This window comes from Aethalodelphis obliquidens, unplaced genomic scaffold (assembly GCF_003676395.1).
Source record: "Aethalodelphis obliquidens isolate GAN/ISIS:26980383/991018 unplaced genomic scaffold, ASM367639v1 scaffold30, whole genome shotgun sequence".
Lineage (NCBI taxonomy): Eukaryota > Metazoa > Chordata > Mammalia > Artiodactyla > Delphinidae > Aethalodelphis > Aethalodelphis obliquidens.
Genome location: NW_020837974.1, coordinates 684,644 through 706,733, shown reverse-complemented (window position 1 = coordinate 706,733; position 22,090 = coordinate 684,644). Strand labels below are relative to the sequence as shown.

The window sequence follows — 22,090 nt, the reverse complement described above, 5'->3', positions numbered from 1 at the left end:
AGGCCAGTCTGACACCAGCGGCCAGACTCTGATGTGAAAGCTACGCTTTCCCGGGCAGAGATCCAGGCGGGGAGGGCCACTGCCCAAGGAAAGCCCAGTGCAGCTGTTGTGCCCCCGCCGGCCCCTTGCGAATGGATGCAGATGTCTGGAAGGGGGTGGCAAGTGGGGAAGCCGATTCACTCCCTCACGCATCCATCCACCCGCCCATCCGTCCATCCATCCTTCCGACAGACAAGCATTTACTGAGTGCCGACCTGCTGGGCACTGCTCCAGGTTCCGTGGCTGCAGGGGCCACAGCAGGGAATTTCCATCGTCCTCAGTGGCCCATACTCCCCCCTGCCCCCTCATCCCTCTGGCCTGGAGGTGGCAGTGGATTCCGGTGGTGTTACCTGCGTGGCCTGTTGATCGCCTCACCTCCGTGTAAGCAACTCCCTACCTTAAATCCCTTGGCGATACACGCTTGAGTTTGCATCTGTTTGGTTAGACCTTGACTGATATAAAGCTGCTAGGAGTTTCAAACAGGCAAGTGACACGCTCGTGTTTCTGGTTTGGGGGCTGCTGTGTGAAGATGGACTTTACTAAGTACAAGCATGAGGCCCAGTGAGAAGGCTTAGGAGAGAGGATGGTGGCCTGGACTAGGGTGTTACCGTGGTGACAGAGATGGCGAGTGGCCAAGAAGTGTGGGATGTTGTCAGTTGGACACGTTGATGGATGGAATTGGAGGGCTGGTGAGAAGAATCGAGGAGCCGATGTCTCCAGGGTGTTGGCCAGTGCAGGTGGGCACGTGGGACTGCCATTTACTGGTGTGGGTAAGAATGGGAAGTGGCAGCTTTCAGGAGGAAAATGGAGGTTTCTAGCTGGGACAGGCTTAGTCCAGGATGTCAAGGAAGTAGCTGGGTGCTCAGTTACTGACGACCACGGGGAGGGACCACCAGAGGCAACCTTCCCACCTTTGTCTGGGGCTAAGGTTGACCCCCCCGTGAAATGCACTTCTGAAGGTTATGGGCAGAATTAGTCCTTCCCAAAAGGCTCACTCCCTAAATCATTCCAGGAAAGCTACACAAGGCGGGGGGGGGGGGGTGGGGGGCGGGTGTAGTCACCGTCTCTGGTGAATATTAAATTTGTCAGATAGCAGAGCCCTTGGGAGTCCTGATGATTTTGTTGAACACCTAGAACTACGAATATATTTTATTCCATCATAGGTACCCGGAACAATTTTACAGGCAGAAAAGACTCCTATCTCATATGCATATGGTTCCTTGCACCTAAAAATTACAGTATTTCAAGAAACCACATTTTAGCTGGACAGAAATAAAGTTCGTAAGCCTATGTGCTAAACCTGGTGTGCTGGAGGGGAGATGTGGAACATGGCAGAGACGGGGCGGGGTTGTCGTCTGAGTGTCTGCACCCTCACGGGCAGCAAGGGGGGTGGGCAGCATCCCGGAACTCAGGCAGCACTCGGGGGAAAACCTTAAATTACACGCATTCTACCCACTAACTTAGCCTTCCTGCCCCCCGGGATCTGTCCTCTCTGATTTGGGAGCAGCATGTCCGGCGTTCATCCTGGATCGCAGAGAATGGCCGGCCAGTGGGTCCCCCCCATCCCGTGGACAGGTGAGGGAGTCAGAAGGGCAGCCCAGGCCCCCCAAGACCAGAAGCATCTCTGGCAAACACTCTAACCCGCTTCTTCTGCACAGAGGAGAAAGACGAGCCTTGCTACCTTTCTGTAAAGTAAGGAGATTTATCCCCTGTGACTTCCTAGACTGAATTGAAGGCATCTTTTCCCATATTTTTATTCGAAGTAGCATATTCACGAGGTAAAAATATAAACGGTCACAGAAGAGCTTGTAACGAGAAACGGCAGTTCTCCCCCCTCCCCCCTCCCCCGACTTCCCACCTCAGCCATGGACGTGCTCTGTCCCCGTTCTTCGGGGTCCTGGTCGACCCGACGGCAAGGCCCACGGCCTCTCCTGACAGTTCGAAGAAGCACAAAATCCTGGGTGGACTCACAGGTGTCAGGTGAGACACAGGTGCCAAGAGACGGTGAAGAAATACCTTTTTCAAAGCAGGTAGAGCTCAGATGCAAGACATTCGTCTCCCTGCAGACCCCTAATTTCACTGCATAACACCAAGCCGAGCGGGGGCGATGAGAGTCAAACTTTTATTCCCCTGGCGAGTCTGCTCGTGTGCTTGGGAAGCAAGCAGGTTCCTTGGGCCATTGTCCTTCCTTTGTAAGGTTGTGCTTCTTAGAGAGGGACACCTCTGAGCAGGACTGATACCTGGCGGCGCCTCCAGGAGCAAAAGGCCCGATGGGGGGCGGCGGGGGCGGCCAGTGCGGCCACGGCAGCGGCACCACGGCGTTGCACACCTTCTTCTTAGTTTGGTCGTGGAGCAACAGTCATACTGTAATCTGAACTGGGAAATGTGGGAATCAAAACAGAACATTGCACTCCCCGCCCACCACCCCAGGAGAGTGGCATGTGTGGCATGTGTGGTCTCCTGCCACTTGAGGGACGGCAGTGTCGCAGGGACACCCCCCCACCCTCGTGTGCGCCAGGAGTGGCACCCAGGGATCCGTCTCGCCCCCATCTTACCCGGGACAGCCGACCCACGTAGGTGCCCAAGAGGGCTGGACTCTAAGGGGCTTTTTGATGTGGATATACTTTTGATGTGGATACACTGTATGAACATTGATACAGTTTCTCTGGTTGTGCGTCAGCTCACTTGTGCGCGCCGTGTGCCCGGTGTGTATGCGTTTAGACCCGTGGATTTCGCCTCGTGTGCAGGCCCCTGTATCACCACCACAGTCACGACACAGAGCATCCCCCCACAGGGATTCCCCTTCTTACAGCCACGCCTACCTCCCTCCAACCCTCCCCCCCAAGTCCCTAACCCCTGACCACTCATCTGTTCCTCATCTCCGTAAATTTCCATTTCAAGAATGTTCTATAAGTGGAATCATATGGTGTGTAACCTTTGGGGATTGGCTTTTCTTTTATTCAGCTTAATTTTTTTTTTTTTTTTTTTTTTTGCGGTACTTGGGCCTCTCACTGTTGTGGCCTCTCCCGTTGCAGAGCACAGGCTCCGGACGCGCAGGCTCAGCGGCCATGGCTCACGGGCCCAGCCGCTCTGCGGCATGTGGGATCTTCCCGGACCGGGGCACGAACCGGCGTCCTCTGCATCAGCAGGCGGACTCTCAACCACTGCGCCACCGGGGAAGCCCTGTTTGATGGGATTTTAAAGGGAGTTTTAAAGTTTTAACCATCACTGGCCACCTCTCAGAGGAACGGAGATTTGCCCTGCTGAAATTGGTGACACTCAAACGAAGAGAAATTTTGCGTATCTCCAGAATCTTAGAAATCCTGTGAAATGACACATTGCCATTGAGTCCTCAAGAAACTAACGTAATCCTGTATATGGTGCAAAACTTCAGCCAGACTTACCACCTCTTATTTTACTGCAATTAAATAATGTCTCCCCAAATACATTAAAGTTATAGAAGTCATCTTTATTATTTCTCTTGAAAGTTATTTATCCACAGAATATAACTTACATCTTGTTTCTACTTCGTTTTCTTTTTCCCTTGGCTAAAATTCTGCTCATTTGTCTCTTATATTGGCTTGTTTTTTATTGTGCTACTGCTATAATATATGATCTTTAGCTTATAAGTTTATGCCTTATATTAAATTATCTTCATATAAGATTTGCAAGAAAAATGGCTTTTCAGCTTACTTGGGAATTTGGGTGACTTAATTTGGCGAAGGTGATTCTAAAGAAAGAAATTACAGACTGAAAAGTAAAGTGTGAGAGGAAAGCGCAGGGTCTTTGAGGAGGCGAAGCAGATGCGCCGCGAGCGCCTGCCGCCCTCTTGGTCTGCAGATCAGAGGCGCCTGAAGACAGGGTTTTCATCCAAAACGAGGATGCGGTCGAGGCAGCGCTAGAGGAGGGGGTAGGGACCCCCGGGCAGGAGCAGGTGCGGACCCCAGGCCCAGGGGACACTGTGTCTCCCCGAGGATCTCGGGGGCTCCGTCCCGAGGTCTCGTCCGTGCCTCACCGGCTGGGTCAGCCCCCCAGCAGACCCCAGCACTGGGAACCGAGTTGCCTCTGCCCCTCTGCTGGAGCCCCTGTGGCTCCGCCCGGCTTGCAGCCTGGCTCGGGTGCCCCCTGCCCGGCCAGCTTGCTGTGCTGGGGCCGAGGGCGGTGAGGAGAGTCAAGGCCACCAGCCACCACGTGCAGCAGACCCCCGCGACAGGGCCGTGGAGGGGTTCCAGGCTTCACCTTGGTAAAGGGCACCACGCTGAGAGGTGACACGGAGGGAACCAGAGGCGACGGTGGCGCTCCGAGGGCTCCCTGCATCCTCAGCTGCTACTCCAGCAACTACTGACGGGAGGTCCCACCTGCGTCGACCTGCAGCGCGTCCCGTGAGCCATGTGGAAGGAGGGCGCTTGTGGACGCGGGACCCAGTACCACGGCTCAGCCGCCGCCCCACCCCGCGTGTCCCCCGCGGGCGTGAGAGGACGTGACGGCAAAGGCAGCACAGTCAGAGCAGCTCGTCAGAGGAGTTGCTGTGGAGCCCACCCAGACGCCCATCTGTCCGTAGGAGCAGGCGAGTGACCCGTGATCCTGTACAGAGCAGGATGAGACAAAGCTCAAAGGCACAGCATCGGGGGAAGCGGCCAGGCTCTGAGCTTCCTAGACGCCCTGACAAGTCCGTGGCGTGGAGTCCAGAGCGGGCGGCGGGTCCTCCATCAGCCAGCTTTGCAGAAGCAGTCTGCGTGTAAACCGTGTCACCTGGCCATCAACAGATGAGCGGACAGACTCGGTCCAGCCCCACAGTGGACATCACTCAGCCTCTGAAAGGAACGAAGCACTGACACACACTGCTGTGAGTGAACCTGGAAGACGTGATGCTCAGCGAGAGAAGCCAGACGCGGAAGGACACAGTGTGTGATTCCATTTCTGTGAGACGTCCAGAGCAGGCAAATCCCCGGAGACAGAACGTGGGTGACTGGTTGCCAGGGGCTGCAGGGAGGGGGCCATGGGGAGCGACTGCTCATGGGGCGGGGGTGGAATCTCCCTTTGGGGTGATGGAAATGTTTTGGAACTACTGGGTAAAAGTGGTGGGTGCACACCATTATGAGTGTGCTAAACGCCACCGAATCGCTCCCCTTAAAATGGTGAGTTTTGTTATGTGAATTTCACCCCAATTTAAAAACAGCTTTATAAAGGCCTTTACTACGTTCAGCCACTCCCTCGTTCACTCCATCCTCGTGGGTTTTCACGTGCTGGGCCGGCAGGAGCGGACACCACGGGCGTGCGCCAGGGGTTCGTGATCAGCGCACTGGTTCTTAACCTGCGGAGATTTTAAAAATACAGTCGCAACCCCAGAGTTTCTGATTCTACAGGCCTAGATGGGGCCCTGGCAGCTACATTTTTAAGCCATTCTGATGACTAGCCTGGTCTCTAAGTGGCAGAGACAACCTCTGACCAAGCCACAGAAGGCCCAGCTCTGGGCTTTGAAATATCCTCAGTAGCAGCTGGCCGGCTACACTCTGGAGAGCAGGCCAAATCCTGGCACTTGGCACAGGAGTGGCAGAGCCTGGCTTCTCAGCCGCCTGGGGTCTGGTCCTGTTCGAATCGGTGTCATGCTTGTCTCTGACCACGTGGTGGCAGGAGTGAGATGGGTTTGACTTCCAGGGGTTCCCCAACGTCTCTGGGAGCAAGTCAAATGGAAAAGCACCCCTAGTAAAAGAAAACTAGGAATGAGCGTCTTCGGAGAATAAGGAGTTTAGCCCTTAAGATTTATTGAGAGAGTTGGCCATCAGCGGCAGGCCAGTGTCTGTTTCTGAAACAGAGATGTGGTTCTGCTCTGGACGCCTTGGACTTTGGTGCTTTGAGTCTGGGAAGATTACCCAAGGAGGTGAAATTCAAGCCACGTTGGATGAAAGATGGTGTGCAGAACCAAATGGCAACGTGAGAAAGAAAGCACTGGTACGGGCTATGTGAAAGAACTTTGAAAATATTGTGCTTAATATAAAAGAAGCCAAAAGACTGTATGATGGTGCTGTGTGGTTCCATTTATACGTCTCTGTAGAGATAGGAAGTAGATTTGTGGTTGCCTACGGCTGGAGGACTTGGGGGGATGTGGGAGTGACTGCTCATGGGCAGGGGGTTTCTTTTTGACATAATACAGATGTTCTGGAATTAACGGTGATGCTTGTAGCATCTTGTGAGGATACTAAAGCTCATTGAATGGTACACTTCAAATGAGTGGATTGCATGGTATGTGACATACCTCAGCAGAACTATTTTTTAACTTTTAGTTTTATTTATTTTTTGTTGAAGTACAGTTGATTTACAATGTTGTGTTAGGTTCAGGCATACAGCAAAGTAATTCTGTTATATCAATACATACATATGTATATATTTTTATTTTTCAGATTCTTTCCTTTATAGGTTATTACAAGATATTGTATATAGTTCCCTACGCTATACAGTAGGTCCTTGTTTATCTGTTTTATATATAGCAGTGTGTGTCTGTCAATCCCAAACTCCTAATTTATCCCTCCCCCTTTCCTGTCTGGTAACCATAAATTTGTTTTCTGTGTCTGAGGGTCTATTTCTGTTTTCGAAAATGAGTTCACTTGTATCATTTTTTTTCTTTTTAGATTCCACAAATAAGTGATATATGATATATGTCTTTCTCTGTCTGACTTACTTCACTTAGTATGAATGCTCATGCAAGAGGCATTATCTCATTCTTTTTAATGGCCGAGTAGTATTCTGTTGTGTATATATACTACATCTTTATCCATTCATCTGTCGATGGACATTTAAGTTGCTTCCATGTCTTGGCTATTGTGAATAGTGCTGCTGTGAACATTGGGGTGCGTGTATCTTTTCGAATTATGGTCTTCTCTGGGAACAGAGCTATTTTAAACAAATATTTGAACATTTCTACATACCAGGGTGTTCAAGGGGCTGGGGATACAGCCATGAACCAAACAAATGATAATCCTTGTCCCACATTCTGGTGGAAAACACATCGAGTCTACAAGGTAAATAGGTAAAGAGATGGTGTGTTAAAGGGTAAGAATTCCTGGAGATGGACATAGGGATACAGGGAATACCGTGAGGAGGTGAGTCTAGGTACGTAGGGCAAGGAAGGTCAGCCTCACTGAGAAGACAGACTTTTTTATTGTGGTAAAATACATGTAACATAAAATTTACCGTCTTAACCATTTTTTAAAATAAATTTATTTATTTATTTACTTATTTTTGGCTGCATTGGGTCTTCGTTGCTGTGCGTGGGCTTTCTCTAGTTGCAGCAAGCGGGGGTTACTCTTCGTAGAAGCGCAGGCTTCTCATTGTGGTGGCTTCTCTTTTTGCAGAGCACGGGCTCTAGGCGCGCGAGCTTCAGTAGTTGTGGCACGTGGGCTCAGTAGTTGTGGCACATGAGCTCAGTAGTTGTGGCTCATGGGCTCTAGAGCGCAGGCTCAGTAGTTGTGGCGCACGGGCTTAGTTCCTCCGCAGCATGTGGGATCTTCCCGGACCAGGGCTCGAACCCATGTCCCCTGCATTGGCAGGCGGATTCTTAACCACTTCGCCACCAGGGAAGTCCCATAACCATTTTTAAGTGTACAGTTCTGTGGTATTATATATTTATACATTCATAATGTCGTGCAGCCGTCACCACCAACCACCTCCAGGACTCTTTCCATCTTGCAAAACTAACTCTGTCCCTGTTGAGTGTTAACCTTCCCCTCCCCCTCCCCCAGCACCTGGCAACCATGCTACTTTCTGTCTCTGTTCCAACTTCTCTAGGTACTTGTAAGTACTCATATTAGTGGAATCATGCCATATTTGTCTTTTGTGACTGGCTTATTTCACTTAGAGAAATGCCCTCAAGATTCATCCATGCTGTAGCACGTGTCAGAATTCCCTTCCTTTTTAAAGGCTGAAGAATATTCCATCATATGGATGGACCATGTTTTACTTATCCATTCATCCGTTGATAGATACTTGTGTTGCTTCCACCTTTTAGCAATTGTGAATAACGCTGCTATGAACATGGGTGTACAAGTGTATCTTTGAGACCCTGCTTTCAATTCTTTTGAGTATATAGCCAGGGGTGGAATTTCTGGATTATATGGTAATTCTATTTTTAATTTTTTGAGGAACCCCCATATTGTTTTCCACAGTGGTTGCATTATGTTACATTCCCACGAACAGTGCACAAGGGCTCAGGTTTCTCCATGTCTTTGCCAACATCTGTGATTTTCTTTTTCTTTTTAAAATTTTGTTTATTTATTGGCCGCGCCTCGAGGCTTGCAGAATTTTTGTTCCCTGACCAGGGATCAAACCCGGGCCCTGGCAGAGAAAGCTCCGAGTCTTAACCGCCCCGCCCCCGCCTCCAAGGAATTCGCATCCTTTTTCTTTTTTTTAACAATAGCCGTTCTAATAGGTGTGAGGTGGCATCTCATTGTAGCTTTGATTTGCATTTGCCTAATGATTAGTGATGTTGAGCATCCTTTCATCTTTTCGTGTGCTTATGGCCATTCATGTATTTTCTTTGGAGAAATATCTATTCATGTTTTTTGCCCATTTTAAAATCAGGTTGTTTGTTTTTTTCTTGTTGAGTTTTAGATCTCTATATATTCCAGATATTAATCCCTTATCAGATATATGGCTTGCAAATTTTTCTCCCATTCTCTGAGTTGCCTTATTACTTTGTTGATAGTGTATTTTGATGCACAAAATTGTAATTTTCCTGAAGTCCAATTTGCCTATTTTTTCTTTTTTTTGTTTGCGCCTTTGGTAGCATATCCATAGATTGATTGCCAAATCCAATGTTGTGAAGCCTTTGTCCTCTGTTCTTCTAACAGTTTTATAGTTTTAGGTCTTACATTCAAATCTTTGATCCATTTTGAATTAATGTTTGTGTATGGCATTATATGAGTCCAACTTCACTCTTTTGCACGTGGATATCCAGTGTTCCCAGCACCATTTCTTGAAAAAACTGTCCTTTCCCCATTGAATGGTCTTTACATCCTTGTCACAAATCATTTGACCATATGTGTGAGAACTTATTTATGGGCTCTCTATTCTATTTCATTTCATTGTTCTGTATGTCCCTTTATGCCAGTATACACTATTTTGATCAACGTAGCTTTGTAGTAAGTTTTGAAATCAGGAAGTATGAGTCCTCCAGCTTTGTTCTTTTTCAAGATTGTTTTGGCTCTTTGGGGCCTGTTGAGATACCATATGAATTTTAAGTTGAATTTTTCTGTTTTTACAAAAAAAAAAAAACCTTCATTGGGATCTTGAAAAGGATTGTGTTGAATCTGCAGATTACCTTAAATCATATTGACACTTTAATTTTGTCTTCCAATCCGTGAACGTAGGATGTGTTTCCATTTATTTACGTCTTCTTTCATTTCCTTCAGCAATATTTTGTAATTTTCATTGTACAGCCCTTTCAACTTTTTTTCTTTTTTTAAATTAATTTTTATTAGATTATAGTTGATTTACAATGTTATGTTAGTTTCTGCTGCACAGCAAAGTGAGTCAGTTATACAAATACGTGTATCCACTCTTTTTTAGTTTCTATTCCCACATAGGTCATTACAGAGTATTGAGTAGAGTTCCCTATGCTATACAGTAGGCTCTTATTAGTTATCTATTCTATATATTATAGTGTGTGTATGTCAATCCCAATCTCCCAATTTGTCCCTCCTCCCCGCCCTTTCCCCCTTGGTAGCCATAATTTTGTTTTCTCCATCTGTGACTCTATTTCTATGTTGTAATTAAGTTCATTTGTACTTCTAGATTCCAAGTCTTGCATCTTTTGATTAAATTCATTCATAAGTGTTTTATTCTTTTTGATGCTATTGTAAATGGAATTGTTTTTGTAATTTCCTTTTCAGACAAAGGTGTATAAGTAGGCGTATCGTGATTTTATTTGTTGACTTTGTATCCTACTATTTTGCTGAATTCATTTTTTTTGTGGAGTCCTAGTTGACAGTGTTTTATTTCTTTTAGTACTTTGAATATATTGGCCCACTGTCTTCTGACTTCCAAAGTTTCTGATGAGAAACCTGCTTATAATCTTATTGAGGATCCCTTGTATGGAACACGTCACTTCTCTCTTGCTGCTTTCAAGACTCTTTGTCTTTTGAAAGTTTGATCGTAATGTGTCTCGGTGTGGGTTTCTTGGAGTTCATTGAGCTTCTTGTTTATTTATATTCATGTCTTTCATCAAATTTGTGAAGTTTTCAGCATTATTTCTTCAAATATTCTCTCTGCCGCACTCTCTCTCTCTTTTCCCCCGGGGACTCCTGTAATGCATATGTTGGTGTGTTTGCTGGTATCCCACACGTCCCTTAGGCTCCGTTTGCTTTTCTTCAATCTTTTTACTTCCTGTCCCTCAGACTCAATAATTCCATTGTCCTATCTTCTAGTTAGCAGATTCTTCTGCCTGCTCAAACCTGCCTTTGAATCCCTCTAGTGAATTTTTTATTTCAGTTACCATGATTTTCAGGTCCAGAATTTCTTTTTTGTTTTGTTTGGTTTGGGTTTGGGTTTTGTTTTTTTAGGTTTACTATTTCTTTATTGATGTTTCCATTTTGTTTATACATTATTTTCTCAACTCTCTCAACATCTTCCTTTAGTTCTTTGAGCATCTTTAAGACAGTTGTTTTAAAGTCTTTGTCTAACAGGTCTTTTATCAGGTCGTTTTTAGGAACAGTTTCCATTGATTATTTTTCTCTTTGATTGGGCCATACTTTCTTGTTTCTTTGTATACTTTGTGTTTTTTGTTGTTGTTGAAAACTGGTTATTTGAGTCTAGTAATGTGGTAACTCTGTAAATTAGGTTCTTTCCCCTCCCCAGGGCTTGCTGCATTTTGATGTTGTTGTTGTAGCCTGTCTCTGTGCCAAGGATCACCCTGGGAATATAAACCGAATGTCTTCACAGGTCTTTTCTGAGGCTGTGCCTTTCCCGGGGCATGCACAGTAATGTTCTAATTTCCCCTGTATGTGCAGTTGCTTCTGCATGTCCTTGTCTTTAATGTCTGGCTCCCAAAAGGAGAAAAAATGAAGGAGAGGAGGAAGTGTGCCCTCACTTTAAATCCCCCGGAAGTCCCTTCAGCTAGAAGGGGAGGGGCTTGCAACAGTTGGGAGGGGGAGGTGCAACAAGAGTGACTGCCCTCCTCTTTCTACATCTGTGATCAGAAGCAGCAGTTAGCCACCCGAGGACAGATCCTCGACATTTGGTGGATAGCCACCCTGGCTCCCACGAGCTGCATGCAGGCTTCTCCAGAAACCCATGCACAGGTGTCTGCCACTGGACTAGTGGTGGGGAATGTGTGGCTGATGCCATGTTAGGAGCTGAACTTGACCCAAATGAACTGCAGTTCACTGTCTATGCGTTCTCCTGGAAGTTGCAAGCCTTCAGTAGACTCCAGAGTTCCAAAATAGTTCCGTCAGACAGATTCTGCCAGTGCTGTTGTTGTCTAGGTGGGGAGACAGATCCCTGGCGCTTCCTACTCTGCAATCTTCCCAGAATCCTGCAAGAAGAGAGCTTTTTGAGAGAAGATTTGAAGGATGTGAAGGAGTGAGTCATGTGGGCACTTGGGAAAAAAATGTCTTCCAGGTAGAGAAAACAACAAATGCAAAGGCTTAAGGTGGGAATTCCAGGTTCAGCTGCATGGTTCACTTTGTAAATGGTATTGCACTTTTTTATTTTATTTTATTTTTTTAACGTCTTTATTGGAGTATAATTGCTTTACAATGGTGTGTTAGTTTCTGCTGTATAACAAAGTGAACCAGCTGTACATATACATACATCCCCATATCTCCTCCCTCTGGCGTCTCCCTCCCACCCTCCCTATCCCACCCCTCTAGGTGGTCACAAAGCACCGAGCTGATCTCCCTGTGCTCTGCGGCTGCTTCCCACTAGCTATCTATTTTACATTTGGTAGTATATATATGTCCATGCCTCTCTCCCACTTCGTCCAGCTTACCCTTCCCCTCCCCGTGTCCTCAAGTCCATTCTCTACATCTGCATCTTTATTCCTGTCCTGCCCCTAGGTTCTTCAGAACAATTTTTTTTTTTTAGATTTCATACCTATGTGTTAACATACAGTATTTGTTTTTCTTTTTCTGACTTACTTCACTCTGTATGACAGACAGTATTGCACTTTTAACTCCAAACTCTGCTATATAGGAAAGGAATGAACTTTTGTATATTAATCGTACATCCTTCAACCTTGTTATAATTGCTTATTAGTTCCACGAAGGTTTTTTTTTTTGTCATTTTGGGGGGATTCCTGTAATCATCTGCAAACAAAGACAGTTGTATTTCTTCCTTCCCAAACTGTATACCCTATATTTCCTTTTCCTGTCTTACTGCATTAGCTAGGACTTCTAGTATGATGCTGAATGGGAGTTGTGAGGGGGGACGTTCTGTTCTTTCTGACCATGGTTCATCTGGGTTATATTCATTTATTCTGTGGTTCTTCACTCCTGACAGATAGGCCACCTGACCATGCTCACCTGGAAATCTGGATCTGCTCCTGGGCCCCATATGCCCCTAACAGAACCACAGAGCACTGGATTTGTAGGTCAGAGGACCTCCCACCAGACCTGTCTTATTGGCAACCCTGCCCGGATGTCCTGACTTAGGGACTCCTGAGCACGTGCTGGGTCTCTGACCTCCTGAAAACCCAGATCCTTAGTGGCTGTCCCCGTTTGCCCCTAGGGCCACATTCCCGCCTCCTTCCACCTCACCCCTGACTGATGGGAATCTTCATGTGCTCCTGGATGAAGGTTCCCATTGCCCATCAGTGCCTCTGTCTGCCCAGGGGATATTCACCAGCTGTCTCTTCAGAGGACCTCATCCACAGGGAAAGTCTTCACCAGGGACTCTGCGAAGCTGGTTACCTTCATGGAAAGAAGCCCTTGCCTTTTGCAGTTAGAAGGAGGGGAAAGCGGCTCGTTTTAGCAGCACGTAGGAGTCATTCCTCACTGCTTACTTAGGCCTCCTGTTTGGAGAGGTATTGGTGACGCAAGAATAATCCGTCTACTCATGCACATATTAATCCACAAGCACGGCCCTGCTCTGTGTTAGGCTCCACGCACGGCAAGGGGGATAATGGACAAATCATTCTTACTTTGCCACCAATGTAGCAGGAGTGAGCGTCTGCATGAAGATGCAGTGCTCTGGAAATGCAGTATTTCTTTTTACATCTTTTCCCACTTCTTACCTTCAGAATAAATCTTTAAGTAGAACATTATCAAATTCTTCACAGAGGCAGGCTGCACAAAGCATCCTCATTGTCTGTCATAAATATAATATCTTTTAAAATCTCCAGCACAACTTACGGGCGTGTTTCCTCGCATAAATCTAGGCTGCCTGTCTCAGATCAAATTCCACTTTGCAAACAGTTTTACAGCTAAATCCTCCCACATAATTTGTAATAGTTTCTTTACGAAGGACATGAGGCTAACTGTGATCCTTTACTGACTTACGTAGCATGTACCATTTTCCTGTTTTTAGAATCCTTATCCCTTTCAAGTGGAATTCTAAAAATATCAATTTAAGCCACCAACTAATTTCTAATCCTTGCCTGTATTCACATTGACAGATGAGCAGTTCATCTCCTGGCCTTTGTCCTTACTTGATTAGGCAATTCTAATCTTTTCCTGACAATTTGATTATTGACAATATGACCAAGTCTGACTGAGCACCGGGCAAGAAGGTATTCTTGCAGACGGAGGTCCTGAGACCAGCTTAGCTATAGAAAGCCCTTCAGGTAACTCCTCTATATTTTTTCCTCCCCTTTCCATTCTCTCCTTGGACAAGAAATCACAATTCCTACCCTAAGTGCTGGGTTAATATTTCAAAATGCAGATTAGTTTTCAATTCTCCATTGTTAGGACCCTTCATGATGCAGAGATGGGCATCCAGATTGTGTTATTGTCTTAAAAGCTCTAACAGCAGGTGGTCTGGGCAGACCACAGAAGCTCAGCCTCGTCTGTGAACGGAGAGGGATTCTCTGGTGAGCGACGTTTCTGCCGAGGTGGTGGTGGATGCTGTGTGGCACGGTCCAGAGCCCTCAAGGTGGAGGATCGTTGCTCAGCTGCGTCGCTCTCCAAGGGAACTGCCCTGGGCTAAGCAGAACCTCCTCACCCATGCCTCCTCCTCCCGGAAGCCCACATTGAATGACCAGTTGCTGCAGAGGTGCGGTGGCCCAGCCCCTTTGCCTCACTTGGGACTCCTCTGAGGGGCATCCCAGCTCCAGAACTTCTCGTGTGCTCACTGCTGCACCCAAATTGTGCTTGGACTTCGCCCTCTGCCCTCCCCCACTTCCCTCATGTCCTTTTATAGGTGCTGTTCATGAGTACATCTCTCAATCAGCCCCTACACACCACTCTCCACTTCGGAATCTGTGTCCAGGGAACCGCAGTTGGCACCAGAGTGGTCCTGGGAAGTCGACTCTAAAATGGGCCTTTTGAGGCTTCCCTGGTGGCGCAGTGGTTGAGAGTCCGCCTGCCGATGCAGGGGACGCGAGTTCGTGCCCCGGTCCGGGAGGATCCCACGTGCCACGGAGCGGCTGGGCCCGTGAGCCATGGCCGCTGAGCCTGCGCGTCCGGAGCCTGTGCTCCGCAACGGGAGAGGCCACAACAGTGAGAGGCCTGCGTACTGCAAAAAAAATAAAAATAAAAATCAAATAAAATGGGCCTTTTGAACCAGATCACCTGCCAGCTGGTGATGAGGACCCCTCACTGGAGGTCGTGGGTTGAACTCTGATCATCCCTGGCTTGTGCAGGGAAGCAGTTGTTAAAGTTCTTAATGCTGTCTGACTTCAAGGCTCACTATAACGCTACGGGAATCATGACAGCATGGCATTAGCAAAAGATCAGACAAATAGGCCAGTGGAACAGCATAGAGAGCCCAGAATGGACTCACACAAATACAGTCAGCTGACCTCCGACACAGGAACGAGGGCAATTTAATGGTGGAAGAAGAGTTTTTACCACAAACAGTGCTGGAACCATTGGACGTCCACAAACCAAAAGAAAAACATCTAGACATAGACTTTACACCTTTCACAAAAATGAACAAGCAAAATGGATCACAACTTAAAACCACATAACTGTAAAATGCAAAACTATAAACTTCTAGAATATAACATGGGAGAAAATCTAGGTGACCTTGGGTTTGGCGATGAAGTTTTATTTACTTTTATTTTTTTAATTTAACTATAGCTGATTTACAATATTGTGTCAGTTTCAGGTGTACAGCTTAAGATTCTTTTCCATTATGGTTTATTACAAGATACTGAGTGTAGTTCCCTGTGCTCTACAGTAGGTCCTTGTTGGTAATCTACTTTATATGTAGTGGTGTGTATCTGCTAATCCCAAGCTCCTAATTGATCCCTCTCCCTGCCTTCCCCCTTTGGTAGCCATAAGTTTGTTTCCTATATCTGGGAGTCTGTTTCTTTTTACAAATAAGTTCATTTGTTTTTTTTTTGTTTCTTTAGATTCCACATGTAAGTGATATCACATGGTATCTGTCTTTCTCTGTCTGACTTACTTCACTTAATATGACAATCTCTAGGTCCATCCATGTTGCTGCAAATGGCATTATTTCATTCTTTTTTATGACTGAGTAGCATTCCATTGTATATATGTACCACATCTTCCTTATCCATTCATCTGTCGATGGACATTTAGGTTGCTTCCATGTCTTGGCTATAGTGAATAGTGCTGCTGTGAACATAGGGGTGTATGTATCTTTTCGTATTATGGTTTTCTCTGGGTATATGCCCAATAGTGGGATTGCTGGGTCGTATGGTAGTTCTGTTTTTAGTTTCTTAAGGAACCTCCATAGTGTTCTCCATAGTGGCTGTATTAATTTACATTCCCACCAACAGTGTAGGATTCCCTTTTCTCCACACCCTCTCCAGCATTTGTTGTTTGTAGATTTTCTGATGATGGCCATTCTGACCAGTGTGAGGTGATACCTCGTTGTAGGTTTGATTTGCTTTTCTCTAATACTTAGCGATATTGAGCAGCTTTTCATGTGCCTGTTGGCCATGTGTATGTCTTCTTTGGAGAAATGTCTATTTAGGTCCTCTGCCCATTTTTTGATTGGGTTGTATTTTTTGTTTGTTTGTTTTGCGGTACGCGGGCCTCTCACTGTCGTGGCCTCTTCCGTTGCGGAGCACAGGCTCCAGACGCGCAGGCTCAGCGGCCATGGCTCACGGGCCCAGCCGCTCCGCGGCATGTGGGATCTTCCCGGACCGGGGCACGAACCCGCGTCCCCTGCATTGACAGGCGGACTCTCAACCACTGCGCCACCAGGGAAGCCCCGATTGGGTTGTATTTTTATATTGACTTGTATGAGCTGCCTGTATATTTTTTCAGTCACATCATTTGCAAATATTTTCTCCCAGTCCATAGTCTGTCTTTTCATTTTGTTTATGGATTCCTTTGCTGTGGAAAAGCTTATAGGTTTGATTAGGTCCCATTTGTTTATTTTTGCTTTTATTTCTTTTGCCTTGGGAGACTGATCTAAGAAACTATTTCTCTGATTTATGTCCCAGAATGTTTTGCCTGTGTTCTCTTTTACGAGCTTTTTGGTGTCATGTCTTATATTTAGGTCTTTAAGCCATCTTGAGTTTATTCTTGTGTGTGGTGAGAGGGTGTGTTCTAATTCATTGATTTGCATGCGACTGTCCAACTTTCCAAACACCACTTGCTAAAGAGACTGTCTTTTCCCCATTGTGTATTCTTGCCCCCTTTGTCGAAGATTAAATGCCTGTAGGTGTGTGGTTTTATTTCTGGGCTCTCTATTCGGTTCCGTTGATCTATGTATCTGTTTTTGTTGGCGATGACATTTAAATACAACACCAAAAACCTGATCTATGAAAGGAAATATTGATAAGTTGGACTTTATTAAAAAATTGTCTGCTCTGTGAATAACATACTAAAGGAATGAAAAGACAAGCCACCGTCTGGGAGAAAATATTTAGAAAGCAAGTGTCTGATAAAGGACTTGCATCCAGATAGGCACGGACTCTTAAAGTGCAACAGGAAGACAACCAACCCAACTGAAAACCGGGTGGAAGATCCGAACAGACACCTCGGCAAGAAGATACACAGATGGCAAGGAAGCACGTGACGAGATGCTCCGCGTCGTACGTCGTTAGGGAAATGCAAGTTAAAACAACAGTGAGACACCACTAGACACCCATTAGAACGGCTAAAATCCAAAACTCGGGCAACACCAAATGCTGTTGAGGAGAGGGAGCGACAGGAACTCCAGTCATTGCTGGTGGAAGACAGGGTGGTGGCTTCTTACACAGCTGAACGTACTCCTACTGCACGATCCAGTAGCCACGTTCCTCAGCGCCCACCCAACTGAACCGGAAACGCGTGTCCGCGCAAACACCTGCACGTACGTGAATGTTTACAGCAACTTCAGTCATAATTGCAAAACCTGGAAGCAACCCAGATGTCCCTCAGCAGGAGACGGATGAACAAACTGTGGTCCATCCAGACAATGGAGTATTATTCAGCGCTAAAAAGAGATGAGCTGTCAGTGCCTGAAAAGACATGGAGGAGCGCTAAATGCACATCACGTGAAAGAAGCCAGTCTGCAAAGGCTGCAGACTACGTGATTCCAACTCTGTGACCCTGTGGAGAAGGCAGAGCTCTGGAGACAGCGAAAAGATCAGGGGTTCGAGGGGCAAGGATGCACAGGTGGGCACAGCGCTTTTTAGGGCAGTGAACCTCTTCTGAATGATCATGTGATTGTGGATACAGGACATTATCCATTGGTCAAAACCCATAGAACCGGAAAACACAGAGAGAGAGCTTAAACATAAACTATGGACGTTAGTTAATAATAGTGTATCAATACTGATTCACCAATTGTTGCAAATCTACCTCACTAAGGCCAGATGGTGATAATCAGGGGGTTGTGCGGGAGGAGGGGAGGGTATGGGAGATCTCTAATCAGGGGGTTGTGCGGGAGGAGGGGAGGATATGGGAGATCTCTAATCAGGGGATTGTGCGGGAGGAGGGGAGGATATGGGAGATCTCTAATCAGGGGAATTGTGCGGGAGGAGGGGAGGATATGGGAGATCTCTGCTCAAGTTTTCTGGGACCTGAACTGTGTAGAAAATGAAATCTAGGGACTTCCCTGGTGGTCCAGCAGTTAAAACTCTGCACTCCTAATGCAGGGGGCCCAGGTTCGATCCCTGGTCAGGGAACTAGGTCCCACATGCTACAACTAAAGATCCTGCATGCGGCAACTAAGACCCAGTACAGCCAAATAAATAAATAAATTTTTTTTAAAAAAGAGAAGAAAACAGGGCTTCCCCGGTGGCGCAGTGGTTAAGAATCTGCCTGCCAATGCAGGGGACACGGGTTTGAGCCCTGATGCGGAAAGATCCCACATGCCGCGAAGCAACTAGGCCCATGCGCCACAACTACTGAGCCACAACTACTGAGCCTGCGCTCTAGAGCCCGTGAGCCACAGCTACTGAAGCCTGCACGCCTAGAGCCTGTGCTCCATAACAAGAGAAGCCACCACAATGAGAAGCCCACGCACTGCAACAAAGAGTAGCCCCCGCTCATCACAACTAGAGAAAGCCCACGCGCAGCAACGAAGACCCAACACAGCCAAAAATAAAATAAATAATAAAAATAAATAAAAATTTTTCAAAAAGAAGAAAATGAAATCTATTAATTAAAAAAGCAACTTTTAACAGTGGTAAAGTGGGAAGGGACACAGGTAGAAGGGATTACACCAGCTGGTGCGATGTCTCGGGCATCTGGGAGGCATGGGGGAGGGGTCAGTGCAGGGACGCGGGCTCTGGTGGCTGCTGCTGGGTATTCCCGGTGGGGGAAGATAAGGAAAGGCTTAGGTTGGCTAATCACCAACTTAGGTGACGTGTGAACCCCCCGGGCTTCTCTGGCAGCCCAGAGAGACCCCACACCTTGCAGGAAGGACTGAGTCAGGCCCAGGACTTAATGATAAGGACAGCAGAGCTCCAGAGAAGTCTGCCTTCTCACCCCAGCTGGTCTCCTCTGCCAAAGTCAGGACCACGACTGGAAGGAGTGAGGCCCTGAGACTTGGGATGGGAACAGCTAGGGTGGGCACCAAAATCTTCCAACCCCAGGCCCCTCTGAACGCTCTGGGCTTGCATGTGTGGTCCATTCCCCCCTGCTGAAGGCTAGCAGTCCTCACCTTCCCTCCTGGCCACCAAGCTGAGAAGCAAATCACTGTATGACCCAGCCAGGGAAGTGCTGGGCCTGGCAAAGAAGAAAGAACTCATGTCCCGAAGGAGCCATAAGACCCAGCCAAGAGCTGCCATCAGGATGTGCTGGATCAAGGGGCAGAATATCAGCTGGGGCAAGGGAAGGTTTATCAACGTGGAAACGCCTGCCAGCTCGCAGGATTCAACAGCTGGGGCGACAGTGCTGATTTGCTCCTAGGATGGTTTTTGGAAGTTTGGAAAATGCAATGACCCACACTGATGGAAACATACATGTCGTAACTGCTGTGGCAATGGTGGAGGAAGGAATCAGAAAACTCAGAGAAGTGGATACGCCTACGTGGCCCCCTTAATACTTGGAGATTGAAAATCTCATCATGCCAGTGGGTCATCTGGTCTCAGCCAGTAGTCGTTTCCCCAAATACATAACTGTAGGTGCAGACCTGGTAACTGGAAGAGCCCTAACTTTGGTTCCTTGGCATGTGTGGAACTGTCGTAGGACAAAAAGCCCAGGAGATGCCCTTGACACTGTAGCGCCCTTGCCAAGATAGTACATCCAAATAATGATGCATTCCTGCGAGACTGCAGAGGTGAGTGCCGTCCTTCGAGGTTTAAAGGATAAAGGGGGTGGTTAGCAGTCCTCATTGTGTGCCCATTTAAATAATTATTCTGGGACTTCCCTGGTGGTGCAGTGGTTAAGAATCCGCCTGCCAATGCAGGGGTCATGGGTTTGAGCCCTGGTCTGGGAAGATCCCACATGCCGCAGGGCAGCTAAGCCCATGCGCCACAACTACTGAGACTGCACTTGAGAGCCTGCGAGCCACAACTACTGAGCCTGTGTGCCACAACTACTGAAGCCTGTGCGCCTAGGGCCCGTGCTCCGCGACAAGAGAAGCCACCATAATGAGAAGCCCACGCACTGCACAGAAGAGTAGCCCCCGCTTGCTGCAACTAGAGAAAGCCTGAACACAGCAACGAAGACCCAACGCAGCCAAAAATTAACGAATTAAAAATAATTATTCTGGCCCTACGAAAAGGAAATCAATGGTGAAAGCTGGCAGTGGTGTACAGCAAACCTAACTCAGGAGACGCCCCCAATACAGCTTTGTAACAGACGTGTCTTTGCTGGAGAAGAGTCACTCAGTCTCGGTGCGTGACTTCAGCCATCGCGCCGGTGAATGCGTTCTCCTCCATCCCTGTCTGCAGGGAGGGTCACACGTGGTCCACACTCGCGTGGTGAGGACAGCAGCCTTGCATCTGAAGTGTGGCACCAGGGCGGTGCTAACTCTCCCATCTTTATAAAGGAGGCCAAGGGGATCTGGGCCAGCAGGACCCTCTGCAGACCATCCCACTGGTCCACTGTATCAAAGGCATCGTGTGACCAGGGCCAGATAAGCAAGAAGTGGCAAGTGTGCTGGAGGCCTTGCCAAGACCCCTGCTCTGCAGAGGGTGGGCGAGAAGCCCTGTGACAATTCAGAGGGTCAGAAGAGCAGGGAGATTTTCAGACCTCTCTTTAGTCTAGAGCATGTTGAAAAGGCCTTCCAAAGTCAGGTCTTGCACCTGGTTCCAGAGGGAGCATATTTTGTGCTCCTTCCCGTATTGGGGTGACACCGAATGTTGCCAGCTTTGAGCGCCCAGAGCAGCAAAGGGCTGCAGCAGCCCTGCCACTGGAGCCGCACAACCTGGCGGAGCCTAGAGCCCTGGGTATCTGGGGTCAGAAAGGACATCGTCTGGAATTCATGACTCGCCCGATAGGAGAATCACAGTGCAGACTCCCAGGGTTCTGCAGCGAGGCTGGTCGCGTCCCTGCTTCCACGTCACCTGCAGCAGAGACCCCCGCCAACAGCCCTGACAGAGAGGGGACTTCCCACCAGGGACACACAGCGCCTGCAGCCAGAGCTTCCCTCACGGGATGGATTCTGTGGGACCCAACAAGTCAGAAGTCAGAGGGCCCAGCAGTGGTCCTTTCCAGGGTGGGGGGTCCGCATGGGACAGGCTCCCGCAGGCTCCAGCGGCCGTGCCTCTTCCCCAGCCCCCACCTGGGGTCACGTGAAGGACCTCTGTGACCAGCTGATGGAGGATGAAAAGGCTACCCCTTGGTCCACGGACCGGCCACTCAGTACCAGGTGCAAGTGAACGTGGGTGGCTGCCACACTCCAGTCCTCACAGGCGGCCTGGAAAGGTGAGGGGATCTCCCTGTGGACAGTCTCAGGCAGCAGAGCTGGGCATCCAGGTGGCGGGTGGGTGTCAGTGGCGTGGTCCGGTCAGGGTCCCGGCAGGACAGACTGGAGGCTCAGGTCAAGGTCTGAGAAGAGGCACGTGGGCGGACCGCTGGAGGGGTCACAGACACAGGTCACGCGTGGTCCCCCGTGGACGGCATCCCCCACAGAGGAGGCCTGACAGCCAGGAGCAGAGCGGCTTGGCCGGCAGGTAGCCCGCGGACAGAGCGCGTGGAACAGGGTGGAAGGCTCGCGGCCCCCAGCGCGGGCTCCCTCTGCACGGCTGCTCCCCGTGGAGCCCCGACACCACGCCTCCTGCAAGAGGCCGCCCGCTCATCTCTGGGAGGGGGTGGGCATGTGTTCCTGGGGGTCTCACCTTTCCTGTGGTAGAGCCTCGGTGCCACTGCTCAAGGGGTTGCAGGCGTTTGAGCCACTGACACAGGAACCCCATAGCACCTAAGAGGAGGGGCCCGTGGCCACCAAGGCACCGCAGGACACACGGGTCCTGTCGCGAGGCTCATTTCCCTGAAGCCCCTGCCCTGACAGTGGCGGAACGGCCTGGTAAGTTACCACTACAACTAGT

At 48.2% G+C, this 22,090-nt stretch overlaps 1 non-coding gene across 1 annotated transcript; it reads left to right on the top strand.

Moving 5' to 3' along the window:
* Positions 1-18,207: 18,207 nt before the first annotated feature.
* TRNAR-CCU (transfer RNA arginine (anticodon CCU)) lies at positions 18,208-18,280 on the top strand. Its single transcript has one exon. It is a non-coding gene; the product is annotated as a tRNA-Arg (tRNA).
* Positions 18,281-22,090: the final 3,810 nt, after the last annotated feature.